This window comes from Salvelinus sp. IW2-2015, linkage group LG36, assembly GCF_002910315.2.
Source record: "Salvelinus sp. IW2-2015 linkage group LG36, ASM291031v2, whole genome shotgun sequence".
NCBI lineage: Eukaryota > Metazoa > Chordata > Actinopteri > Salmoniformes > Salmonidae > Salvelinus > Salvelinus sp. IW2-2015.
This window is the reverse complement of record NC_036875.1, coordinates 1,441,148-1,453,865: the sequence shown is the minus strand read 5'-3', so window position 1 is coordinate 1,453,865 and position 12,718 is coordinate 1,441,148. Positions and strand designations below refer to the sequence as shown.

Here is a 12,718-nt window from a genome sequence, read left to right as displayed (position 1 = left end):
ACCATCACGCAACATTCTTAAAATGTTCTCAGAACGTCAGCCTTAAGGAACCTAATGGGAATATTGCCGAATGTCCTCAGACATTCCCTGTTTGCTGGGTAGGCCACACAACTGTCATTCCAATGAAAATGTCTCAACTACAGTTGTTGCGTGTGAACTGAAAGGAGGAAGACATAGAGCAAAGAGACCTTCGGTCAGACGATGAGAATAAAAGGAAGGATCACGTAGACGACACTCTTAGTAAAGCAAATCAACTCTTAATCATTAAAGCTGTGGTTTTCAGATAAATAGATGCATAATTACCTTCGTAAAACATTCAGTGTAAATTAAGTTTGCTTTTGTTGAATGATGATGCAATGATCAAACAGTACAGAGTATTGTAGGAAACTCACAGGTCTGCTGTTCATTCAGAAACTCGAATGTAATAATATTGGACACCTTGTCTTGTTGTCAGATGCCCTGTCGATTTCCCTGCTGCAGATCCCTTTCCTCATTCAAGATTTGCTAACATGCTGTTTCTGGTTGTTGTGGTCCATCAAAAAATGCAGTATGTGTTGAAACGAGAGAAAATGTATTATGGTACTGCAACTTTCTTTTTTTGCTTTCTGATTTGGAATACCTGCTGTTGTGATGGAAGGAACTCATAAGAAATTAGAAAGTTTCAGGCTATTATTTGGGGAGAGAAATATGATGGTCTGTCTAGTGATGACAGCTTTTACGAGAAAAAAAAAGTTCAAATGTATGCACGCTCTGGATAAGAGCGTTTCCTAAATGATTAAAATGTTTTTAAAAATGTAACACTAGAACTGCTGGGCTTCTCAACCTGCAAGTACCCACTAGAGAACTCGATGTCGGGTGTCCCTTTTTAGCCTTCGTATCATATTGACAGATTCATCTACTGTGTTAACCTGGCTACGCTCTTTCATAATCATATCCGTATATTGAAAGGTGACACTCGTGATGGGAAAAAAACGGAAGAGTTTTATTATGCTTAAGTAGATAAGGAGCAGTGTGTGTGTGTGTGTGACTGTGTCTGTTGGGGAATAGTGAACTACATTTAGTTGATATTTTAGTCATTTAGCAGACGCTCTTATCCAGAGTGAGTTACAGTTAGTGCATTCATCTAAAGATAGCTAGGTGGGACAACCACATATACCACGTAATAATACGTTTAAACAAAATCTTAAATAAGTAGCTAACAGCAAAGTCAGAGCTAGTAACGGGGAAAAAAGTAAAGTGTGAGTGTTCATTCACAAAAGGCTTCCCCCCACCCCCAACTAGTAATGTAACTACATTTTGCAGTAGCTTGGTGGTAGTTCAACTAAATTGTAATCTTTGCCATGTTTTCAGTAGTTATTAACTTTTTTGCCATGTAGCATTGTAGGTAACTACTGGAATTACACAGCTTTTTTTGCAAAAATAAAATATGGGTGAAGTAGGCAATACTTTATTTAGTTATTTTGCACCAGAACTGCCTCATTCTTACTTGAAACATTGTTTTTGTGTTTAATAGGCTACCTTACATATTCTGTTAACATCTGACTCCAGAGTGATCTCTTTTTGCAATTTTGTATTTTATGACATTTCAGATTTGGATATGATAATTTTTCACTAAGTAGTTTGGATGTTTTTATTTTTTATTTAACCTTTATTTAACCAGGTAGGCCAGTTGAGAACAAGTTCTCATCTACAACTGCGATCTGTTGTAGTTAACTAAAGTTACTTTGGTCAGGGTTGTGACCAAAAACCCGATGGTCACTCTAACAGAGCTCCAGGGTGCCTCTGTGAGATGGGAGAACCTTCCAAAAGGACAACCATCTCTGAAGCACTCCACCAATCAGGCCTTTATGGTACAATATCCAGATGGAAGCCACTCCTCAGTAAAAGGCAAATGACAGCCCTCTTGGAGTTTGCCAAAAGGCACCTAAAGGACTCTCAGACCATGAGAAACAAGATTCTCTGGTCTGATGAAACCAAGATTGAACTATTTGGCCTGAATGCCAAGCGTCACGTCTGGAGGAAATCTGGCACCATCCCTTTCAGTGAAGCATGGTGGTGGCAGCATTATGCTGTGGGGATGATTTTCAGCGGCAGGAACTGGGAGACTAGTCAGGATTGAGGCAAAGATGAACAGAGCAAAGTACAGAGAGATCCTTGATGAAAACCTGCTCCAGAACGCTCAGGACCTCAGACTGGGGCGAAAGTTCACCTTCCAACAGGACAACGATCCTAAGCACACAGCCAAAATAACGCAGGAGTGTATTGGGGACAAGTCTCTGAATGTCCTTGAGTGGGCCAGCCACTCTCCCCATCCAACCTGACAGAGCTTGAGAGAATCTGCAAATAAGAATGGGAGAAATTCCCCAAATACAGGTGTGCCAAGCTTGTAGCATCATTCCCAAGAGGACTCAAGGCTGTAATCGCTGACAAAAGTGCTTCAACAAAGTACTGAGTAGAGGGTCTGAATAGTTATTTATGTAAATGTGATATTTCAGGTTTTTATTTAATACATTTGCAAAAATCTCTGAAACCTGTTTTTGCTTCGTCATTATGGGGTATTGTGTGTAGATTGAGGGGGGGGGAAATTATTTAATAMATTTTAGAATAAGGGGCGGCAGCTAGCCTAGTGGTTAGAGCGTTGGACTAGTAACCGAAAGGTTGCAAGATCGAATCCTCGAGCTGACAAGGTAAAAATCTGTCGTTCTGCCCCTGAACAAGGAATTATACCCACTGTTCCTAGGCCATCATTGAAAATAAGAATTTGTTTTTAACTGACTTGCCTTGTTAAAAATATATATTTTTAAAAATAAGGCTGCAACCTAACAAAATGTGGAAAAATTCAAGGGGTCTGAATACTTTCTGAATGCACTGTATGCCATGATGGAGGCACCAGCAAAGAGCAATCTTTACAAAGTTCAATAACATAGCACAAACACAAAACTCTAAATATACCAGAGCTGTGTACTGGCAACTGTCCTTTATTGTTAGGCATGATGGAAAACGACAGATGCAGACCTGATAAAACTATTTGCCTTCCGCAGAAATTGTCTCCGGAGAATCATGCACATCTTCTGCACAAACACAATATCAAACACCGAGCTCCTTAGACAAATGAAGCAGGAAGCCATGGATGCCATACATAAGAGACGCCGCTGGAGCTGGATTGGACACGCCCTGAGAAAGAGTACAGACTCCATCCCAAGAATAGGTGTCCATTGGACTCCAGAGGGCGGGTGTAAAAGCGGGAGGCCCAAGACAAAGGGGCGGAGAACAATCAACAAAATCAGCAGAGCTGGGGCACGGTGGAGAATATGGCCAGAGTCAGACAGAAAAGGTGTGCCTTTGTTATTGCCCTATGCGCCAGTGGACGTGATGTGGATGAGTGAGTGAGTGAGATGATGAAGATTTAGAATGGAATGTTTGCTTTGCAAGTCTCATTAATTAAATCAATCAAAATGGATTTGTATGCTTACAGATACATAGACGCACAATATACTTTTGTAAAACTCAAGTGTAAATCAAGTTTGATTTCAAAAGTTTTAAGCTATTATTTGGGGATGGAAATATGATGGGCTGTCATCAGTTGATGCACCTTTAAAAGTATTTTTGTGGTAGTTGTAGAATAGGTTCGTATGTAGACCTGCTGATAGTTAGCTGTAGTTCTAGCTAATAAATAAACTCTTTAGGCTAACAGTGATCATTGAAAAGTACATTTCCGGAAGAAAATGTGATGTGCTTGTTTGAAAGGATTAGGGTTTTGAAATAAGTTATAGTACGATAGTGTCTGCGATAGTAATGGTGGTGACCGGTTATAGTTAAAAAAGTAGGTCGATGAAAAACATTGGCTGGTTGGTTGATAGGATAAACTGAAAGTTGATTTGGTGTCACTTGCTTGAATGGTTCAAGAGTTACAATTATTGTTGTTGGGTATTATATGCAAATGTATGCATATTTAAGTAGTGATCATTTATCATGCATACCACAGCTACACCAGAGCTAGTGCGAACCAGACCTAGCTTGCTACACCAAGGAGCTGAGTGTGGGTCAGTAGTTTTGTGGTAAGTAGGTGTGTGGTTAGTAGTTTTGTGGTAAGTAGGTGTGTGGTTGTGGTCAGTAGCTGTGGTCAGCAGTTGTGGTCAGCAGTTTTGGTCAGTAGTGGTGTGGCTGTGGTCAGTAGTTTTGGTCAGCAGTTTTGTGGTTGTGGTCAGTCGTTTTGGTCAGTAGTGGTGTGGCTGTGGTCATTAGTTGTGTGGTTCAGTAGTTGTGTGGTCATTAGTTGTGGTCAGTAGTTTTGTGGTTGTGGTCAGTAGTTGTGGTTTAGTAGTTGTGGTTGTGGGCAGCTAGAAATCTTATCTGTATCATTCCAGGGTGTCCAGACCGGGGAAGCATTAGAAATCTTCTCTGTAGTGTTCCAGGTCATGCCATAATGTAATTATTTTGGAAGATAATGTACTTCTCCCTGTTAGCTGAAATCATATTTTTTCAAAGCCATTTTAGCTATCGCACTAGGTGTTTGGTCTGAACAGATTCACAAATCATGGGAATTTGTCGCCCTATGAAGACGTTGTCTCCCTCTAAGGCAACCCCCCATGCAGTTGCCTTGGCAGGCCTGATCCCTCCATAGCTAAAGCCAGTGTGAGAAACATGCTAACAAATGTTTGTGCTATGAAACTAAATAAATACTGCATTCTGACCCATAAAACTTTGTTGCTCGATTCATGATAGTGTTAGACAAACCAATGAAAGTGAACTTAAACGTAATGCACTGTAGTTTATTGGAATTTGCAGCTGTTGTTGGCAAGTAATGAATCTGCCAGCTTCTGACATGACTATGTCCTTACATCTGCGAAAGTTTAACAGACATCCTCTCCATTAAACTGCTCATGACGTTTAATGCCTTCATTTCCTCTCCTGGTGTTTTAATTATTACGTCAATTGAGCGTTACCTATACAAGCTCATTATGAGATTAATTTGATTTGTGCTAGTAAAAGCGCAATGGCAAAATAAAATAATGTTGCTAGTAGAGGCTGTACTACTGTCTGACAAATTCTACGTAGTGTTAGAGCATGACTCGGAGATAAGGTAGCGATGTGTGTGCGCGCGTACATGCTTGTGTGTGCATCTGTGTTTGTGTGAGAGAGAGTATGTCTTTTTGTTTGTACTCTGTACTAAGGAGAGCAAGATAAATGCCAGTGCCTGCACACTATTTCAAAGTTGTTGGAGTACGGCAGAGGAAATTAGACTGCCTCCCTGTGTACTGGTCTGACAGATTAGTTTATGAGTTATGAACACATTAATAAATGCTGCATTTATAAAAGTTGCAACATATCCAGAAGAAAAACAAAAAAACGACCCCCCTCCTTCCCCCCTTTCGCCCAAGCAGTGATGATGACGGTGGCCTTTAAAAACTCAAACAGATATTAAAAAGACTAATCTTTGGCCCATCTTGATCATTCACTCTCACGCAGATGGGCCCCTATGTAATGTGCCCGTCTGACACGAGCGTCACTCAGCTCAAAGTGCAGACTCAGAAGAAACCCTAGACAACCACATCTGCCTGCCTGCCTACACATAGTCCTAGCAGTATAACTATCTGCCACAGTTATATGAACCAATATTTATTTGCATACAGTATACGTTGCAATGTCTGCACTTCTGACAAACTGAGAACGGTAAAATAGCTCCTATTCTCTCACATCCTTGAGAATGAGAAAATACTATGAAAGCCATGATCTCTTGAAGAGTGACCTAACTGTTACCACCCTCCCTTTTGTATAGACCTACCTTGCATTGCAGACTGGTCCCATAGACTGGACGTCACATTGTATACGTTAACCTGGGACACTTAAATGAGTTTGGTATGGTAACATAAGACAGATGGTTACTTAAGGTAAAAACCAAAGTAGGGTGGTTGGTGGGGATTGATGGATGGGCTGTAACACTAACGTCCAGCAATCCCAACTACTTATGAAGTTAGCTAACCCTTCCACTAACCTTAACCATTTTAGCTAACCCTCCCTTTAACCCTAACATTAACCCTTAGCTAACCCTTCCCCTAACCCTTTAACCTAACTCCGAAACTTAGCCTTAACCCCTAGCCTAGCTAACGTTAGCCAGCTAGCTAACATTAGCTAACTAGCTAGAAATTGTAACATATCATGTTTTACAAATTCATAACATATAGTAACTAGTAACTGTAACCCATTGATTCGAGTTGAAAAATAAATGCTATTTATAAGTGCTATTTATTTACATGTGAAAATGAATGCCATATGCTGCATTTGCTATAAGCCTATTTTGTTGCCTGCCTCTGTTTTGGTAAAAAGCTGAGGGATGGGCCTGGAGAAATGTAACCACTCTCAGATTAATAGACAGAGATATGGATGCAAGGACTGACCATCCATGTTATGAGGTTATACAGTGTTTGTTTACATTTCCAATGTTTACAAACATTTCCAATGTTTACAAACATTGGAGAAAAACAAGCTTATATTTTATAAGTCCAAAAACGGATGTAGCAACTACAGATTCCCCCCTTTTAAGTCTATCAAAAGTGTGCTAGTTTAAGAATGTGTAAATTAGGCATATGGATTTTTTTTAATCAGCATGAATTAGATTGAGCAATAAAAGCCTCACTTTTATTCTATAGGCTGGGATCTGCACTATGCAGCTGTTGCAAGAGCGTATTCTTCACTGTCTGTGAACTGGTTTGAAAACAATGGTTGATAGGCAGTTTAAACTTCTTGAATTCAACCATTATTCGGTTCAAATACACATTTAGATTTGTGAACAGCCATCCAGAACAACCACATTCCATAAGGCACAAATAGCTAAATGAGAGAGCAGCAGTGTGATTCACATCAATGTGCTATGTAGATATCAATAATAAGTGATATCCGTATCGCCATAGACTACACTGCTGTCATCCTTACCTCCAAGAGTTTATTCAAGTTGGATAATCTTTGGGTGCCGACAGCAGTCGCATCATTGGAAGACATATCTTGGACTGTAGCCTACAAAAGCCTATTCCTGTTCTTGAATGTCATTTGAGAAACATCCTTTCTGAATTTAAAAGTAATCCTTGAAGTAATCATCTAGTTTTTCAAAAGTATCTGAAATCTGATTACAATATTTTTGCTGGATGACAGTTACAGTTTTTTTGTAAACCCTTACATGTAACGGATTACATGGAATCTGTTACTCCCCAACCCTGCATATAGTACGTTTTGCTAATTCGTAACATACTGTACATTTTGCTAATTTGTAACATATAGTATGTTTGCAAATTCGTAAATATAGTACGTTTCCAATTCATAACATATAGTATGTTTTGAAAATTCGTAACATATAGTATGTTTTGCAAATTCGTAACATATTGTACGTTTGCAAATTCGTAACATATAATACAAATTGTAATCCGTAACATATTATACAAAATGGGTGATGGACATCCACTAATTAATAAATACCATAGGACACGTAAGGTATCATACTAAATGGAGTGTCTCGGATATACATACAGAATAATACAAAATGCTCAGAGACCAGGTTGTGCTTTTGCCAAAGATACAGTCAACGTTTGGTGTTTCGCTCTCACCATTTTATCTCTTTATGATCTAACATGTACATAAGTAACGGCAGAACTCTGGGCGTGAGTCTGCGTGAGTTATTTTTACTCATGACTCGGCAGTTCCTGAACTGGTCACCCTTGAGCAAAAGCTGCCAATGTGGCAAAACTAGTTAGGATGACAAAAGGACAACATCTCCCTGGGGAGTAACATCCCTGGTGGAAAGGAAGCAATGTGATGCAACGACTTTGTGGATGATACAACACGGGGATTATAACGACGACTGACATTTTGTATGTCACTCGTCCACACGTAAGGGCAGGCAACATTGGGGACAATTTTTCTTCGAAATGACTTGCCAGTAATTTATCTGATCAAAAACAATGTTATAGTGAAACAAAACATCAGCAAAATGGTTTATAAACCATTTTCAATCATGTGTACAACTTAGTCTTTTACAAAGAAGGAGATGCAACCAAAATCCTGAATCAAAAAGTATGAATCATCACATCCTAAATCACGCATCTCGACGCCTATCAGCACTACCGTTAGAGAAAACTTAACAGAAAACCTCTGTCTCTGTCAGGAATAAAGCTTTCCTAGACGGACACAACAAAAGAGGAACACTAACATCGTGGTATGGAATGGAGACGGGGTCAATACCCAATTTAAACTCAGCCAACTCAGGGAAACCCTTGCGGGCCAATTTCCAATTCCTCAATTCCAATTAGTAGTATTAGTACAGAGCTTCTTCAGGAGCCCCATGTAGGAAAAGAAAAGAGATAACGTAGCTTTACTCACCAGAGTTGCGCTAGGTCGTGGGTTCTCAGGGCATTAATGGAGCCGTTTGGCAGAGAGCAGAGGGGACGACCGAGCACAGCTGCGTCTCCGTGCAGATCAGTTCATCAGTCTTTAGACTTGTTTCCAGGTTGATAACCGGCCCATTCTACACAGCCAGAGCACCAAACATTGAAAGTCAACATCTAGATAGGGCTAATTGACATGACAAACACAATCATGCGTCTGTCATCTCTTCTGGTTCATACGTTCTACGGCAGTAGACCAGACCTTGTTCAGGCAAGGCCTTCATGTACTGTTAGCTAAAGAAGAAAAGGGCCACCGAGCAAAAAGGCAAACGCATGTGCATGTGGACTAGGTTACTTCATCTTCATGCGTTTTGCTAAGTTCTCTCATTAGGGAAAAGTAGCAAAAAGAGAATTGTTACAGTAAACTACACCATTATGTATTTCCCATCATTTCCTCTTTCAATTATAGTGGGGCATCATTTATAAGGAATTCAGAGATGCAAAGCTATAATGTCAATCTGTCTCTCTGTGTATTCATGCGGGTGTTGTGGGCATGTGCATGCATTTATAAATGCATGTGTGATTATGTTTTTGTTTGTGTATATGTGGGAATGCATGTGTGATTGATTGAATGGATGACTGATTGTGTGTGTAAGCATGTGTGCATGTACATATCTGTGCTGCATTGCCGTATCTACTGAGATAGATATTCTTGTTACAGTTTCTACGGGCTAACCTAGCTTCTATTTGCTACAGATATCAATCATATCTTTGTTCATATTCATGGGTTTTGGCTGAGATGTGGAATATTCTTGATTTTATACTTATTTAATGTTAATTTAAACCAGGAAGTCCCATTGAAGTCAAATACCTTTTTTCAAGGGAGACCTGGGTCACGTTCATTAGGCACTAAAAGGATGAAAACGGACTGAAAATGGGAGGGAAAACCTGAACTTGTCCAATAAGAAAGGCTTATTTTTGGTTCCCGTTGCAAAATGTTTTATAACACTTACAATTGCGTGGCCCTAATGAACATGACCCAGGCCGAGAAAGGCAGATCATTGAGGTGTGATTGTTCTCTCACCAAAAAGGGATCCCAAAAGTCTCCTGGGTTTTCTCTTCCAGGTCATGTGACCTTGTGCTGTCAACCTTCCAGAGGACTGGGGAGACTTCTGTCTGTCCAGTGCCGTTCCACCTGGAACAGGAGAGATGGACAGACGGTCATGAGGTAATGGTGGAATACAGTAAAATGTCATGTACATGGTATACTAGAATATATCATCACAATAATGGGTTACAGTGGTGAATGTCTCTGCTGTGCTGTTATACAGTATATTGTTTACTCTGACATTGTAATTGTAATTTCCAGTTATACATTTCAGGTAATTTGGTTTTAGGGGGCAGTTATTAAATAATTTGAAAAACTCTGTGGCAGTTACATTAATTTGTCAAGACCTAAATCAAATCAAATCAAATCAAATTTTATTAGTCACATACACATGGTTAGCAGATGTTAATGCGAGTGTAGCGAAATGCTTGTGCTTCTAGTTCCGACAATGCAGTAATAACCAACAGTAATCTAACCTAACAATTCCACAACTACTACCTTACACACACACACAAGTGTAAAGGGATAAAGAATATGTACATAAAGATATATGAATGAGTGGTGGGAAGGCCTGGCGATGCAGTAGATGGTATAGAGTACGGTATATAATATGAGATGAGTACTGTAGGGTATGTAACATAAAGTGGCATAGTTTAAAGTGGCTAGTGGTACATGTATTACATAAAGATGGCAAGATGCAGTAGATGATATAGAGACAGTATATACATATGAGATGGGTAATGTAGGGTATGTAAACATTGTATTAAGTGGCATTGTTTAAAGTGGCTAGTGGTACATTTTTACATAATTCCATCATTCCCATTTTAAAAGTGGCTGGAGTTGAGTCACGTATGTTGCAGCGGCGCTGAATGTTTAGTGGTGGCTGTTTAAACAGTCTGATGGCCTTGAGATAGAAGCTGTTTTTCAGTCCCTCTCGGTCCCTGCTTTGATGCACCTGTACTGACCTCGCTTCTGGATGATAGCGGGGTGAACAGGCAGTGGCTTGGGTGGTTGTTGTCCTTGATGATCTTTATGGCCTCCTGTGACCATCGGGTGGTGTATGGTGTCTGGAGGGCAGGTAGTTTGCCCCCGGTGATGCGTTCGTGCAGACCTCACTACCTCTGGAGAGCCTTACGGTTGTGGCGGAGCAGTTGCCGTACCAGGCGGTGATACAGCCCGACAGGATGCTCTCGATTGTGCCATCTGTAGAAGTTTGTGAGTGCTTTTTGGTGACCAAGCCGAATTCTTCAGCCTCCTGAGGTTGAAGAGGCGCTGCTGCCCTTCTTCACAACGCTGTCGCTGTGTGGTGGACAATTCCAGTTTCCGTGAGTCGTCACCGAGGAATTAAAAACTTTCCACTTCTCCACTACTTGACCCGTCGATGTGGATAGGGGGTGCCCGCTTCCTGCTTGTTTCCTGAAGTCCACAAAAAAATCATCTCCTTTGTTTGTTGACGGTTGAGTGTGAGGGTTATTTTTCTGACACCACACTCCGAGGGCCCTCACTCTCTCCCTGTAGGCCCGTCCCGTCGTTGTTGGTAATCACAGCCTACCACGGGTAGTGTCACCGCAAACTTTGATGATGAGTTGGAGGCGGCATGGCCACGCAGTCGTGGGGTAACAGGAGTACAGGAGAGGGCTAGAACGCACCCTTAGTGGGGCCCAGTGATTGAGATCGCGGCGGGTGGAGATGTTGTTACCTACCCTCACCACCTGGCGGGCGGCCCAGTCAGAAGTCCCAGGACCAGTTGCAACAGGTGCGGGCTCAAACCCAGAGGTCTCGAGCTTTGATGACGAGTGGAGGGTACTATGGTGTTAAATGCTGAGCTGTAAAGATGACCAAGCATTCTCACATTGGCGTTATCCTCTTGTCCAGATGTGTAGGGCCAGGTGCAGGCCTTGTGCCGTTGCGTCGTTCTGGTGGACCTCATGGGTCCGGAAGGCAAATTGGAGTGGGTCTAGGTGTCCGGTAGGGTGAGTGATATGGTCCTTGTAACTAGTCCTCGTCACAGCACTTCATATGACGGAAGTGAGTGCTACGGGGCGGTATCGTTTAGGCTCAGTTACCTTAGCTTTCTTGGAACAGGAACAATGGTGGGCCTCTCTTGAAGCATGTGGGAAACACGCAGATGTGGGATACAGGATTGCATTGAAGTGTCCGTAAACAACGCCAGCCAGCTGGTCTGCGCGCATCGCTCCTGAGCGACGGGCTGGGAATGCCGTCTGGGCCTGCAGCCTTGCGAGGGTTAACAGTTTAATGTTCGTTACGTTAAATGTTCTACCTCGGCTGCAGTGAAGGAGAGCCCGAGGTTTGGGTAGGGGGCCGTGTCAGTGGCACTGTATTGTCTCAAAGCGGGCAAAAAAGTTGTTTAGCCTGTCTGGGAGCAAGACAGCTCCTGGTCCGCGACGGGGCTGGGTTTTCTTTTGTGTCCGTGATTGGACTGTAGACCCTGCCACATACCTCTTGTGTCTGAGCTGTTGAATTGCGACTCGATTTTGTCTCTGTATCTGAAACTTACCTGTTTGATTGCCTTGCGGAGAGAAAGCTACACTGTTTGTATTCGTCATGCTTCCGGTCACCTTGCCTGGTTAAAAGCAGTGGTTCGCGCTTTCAGTTTCACGCGAATGCTGCCGTCAATCCACGGTTTCTGGTTTGGGAATGTTTTTATCGTTGCTGTGGGTACGACATGCAATGCACTTCCTAATGAACTCGCTCACCGAATCACATATTCGTCAATATTGTTGTTGGACGCGATGCGAGACATATTCCAATCCGCGTGATCGAAGCAGTCTTGAAGCGTGATTCAGATTGGTCGGACCAGCGTTGAACAGACTGAGCGCGGGAGCTTGTTGTTTGAGTTTCTGTTTGTAGGCTGGAATCAACAAAATGGAGTCGTGGTCAGCTTTCCGAAAGGGGGGCGGGGGAGGGGCTTATAAGCGTCGCGGAAATTAGTGTAACAATGGTCTAGGGTTTTCCAGCTGGTAGCACAATCGATATGCTGATAGAATTTAGGGAGTTTTGTTTTTAGATTAGCCTTGTTAAAATCCCAGCTACGATGAAATGCAGCCTCAGGGTGTGTTGTTCCATTTCCAGTTTACAAAGAGTCAGATAAAGTTCGTTCAGGGCCATCGATGTGTCTGCTTGGGGGGGAATATATACGGCTGTGATTATGATTGAAGAGAATTCCCTTGGTAGATAATGCGGTCGACATTTGATTGTGAGGAGTTCTAGATCA

At 41.8% G+C, this 12,718-nt stretch overlaps 1 protein-coding gene across 4 annotated transcripts in view; it reads right to left on the bottom strand.

The window, feature by feature from the left end:
* pcbp3 (poly(rC) binding protein 3) overlaps window positions 1–12,718 on the bottom strand; it is a 153,900-nt gene that overhangs the window by 114,215 nt on the left and 26,967 nt on the right. For all 4 annotated transcript variants that reach the window (XM_023981665.2, XM_023981666.3, XM_023981663.2 and 1 more), the window contains exons 3-4: window positions 9,460–9,570; window positions 8,371–8,515 (exon numbers count right to left, since the gene is read on the bottom strand). The gene's annotated coding sequence lies outside the window, so the exon portion shown is untranslated. The remainder of the gene's footprint in view (window positions 1–8,370; window positions 8,516–9,459; window positions 9,571–12,718) is intronic.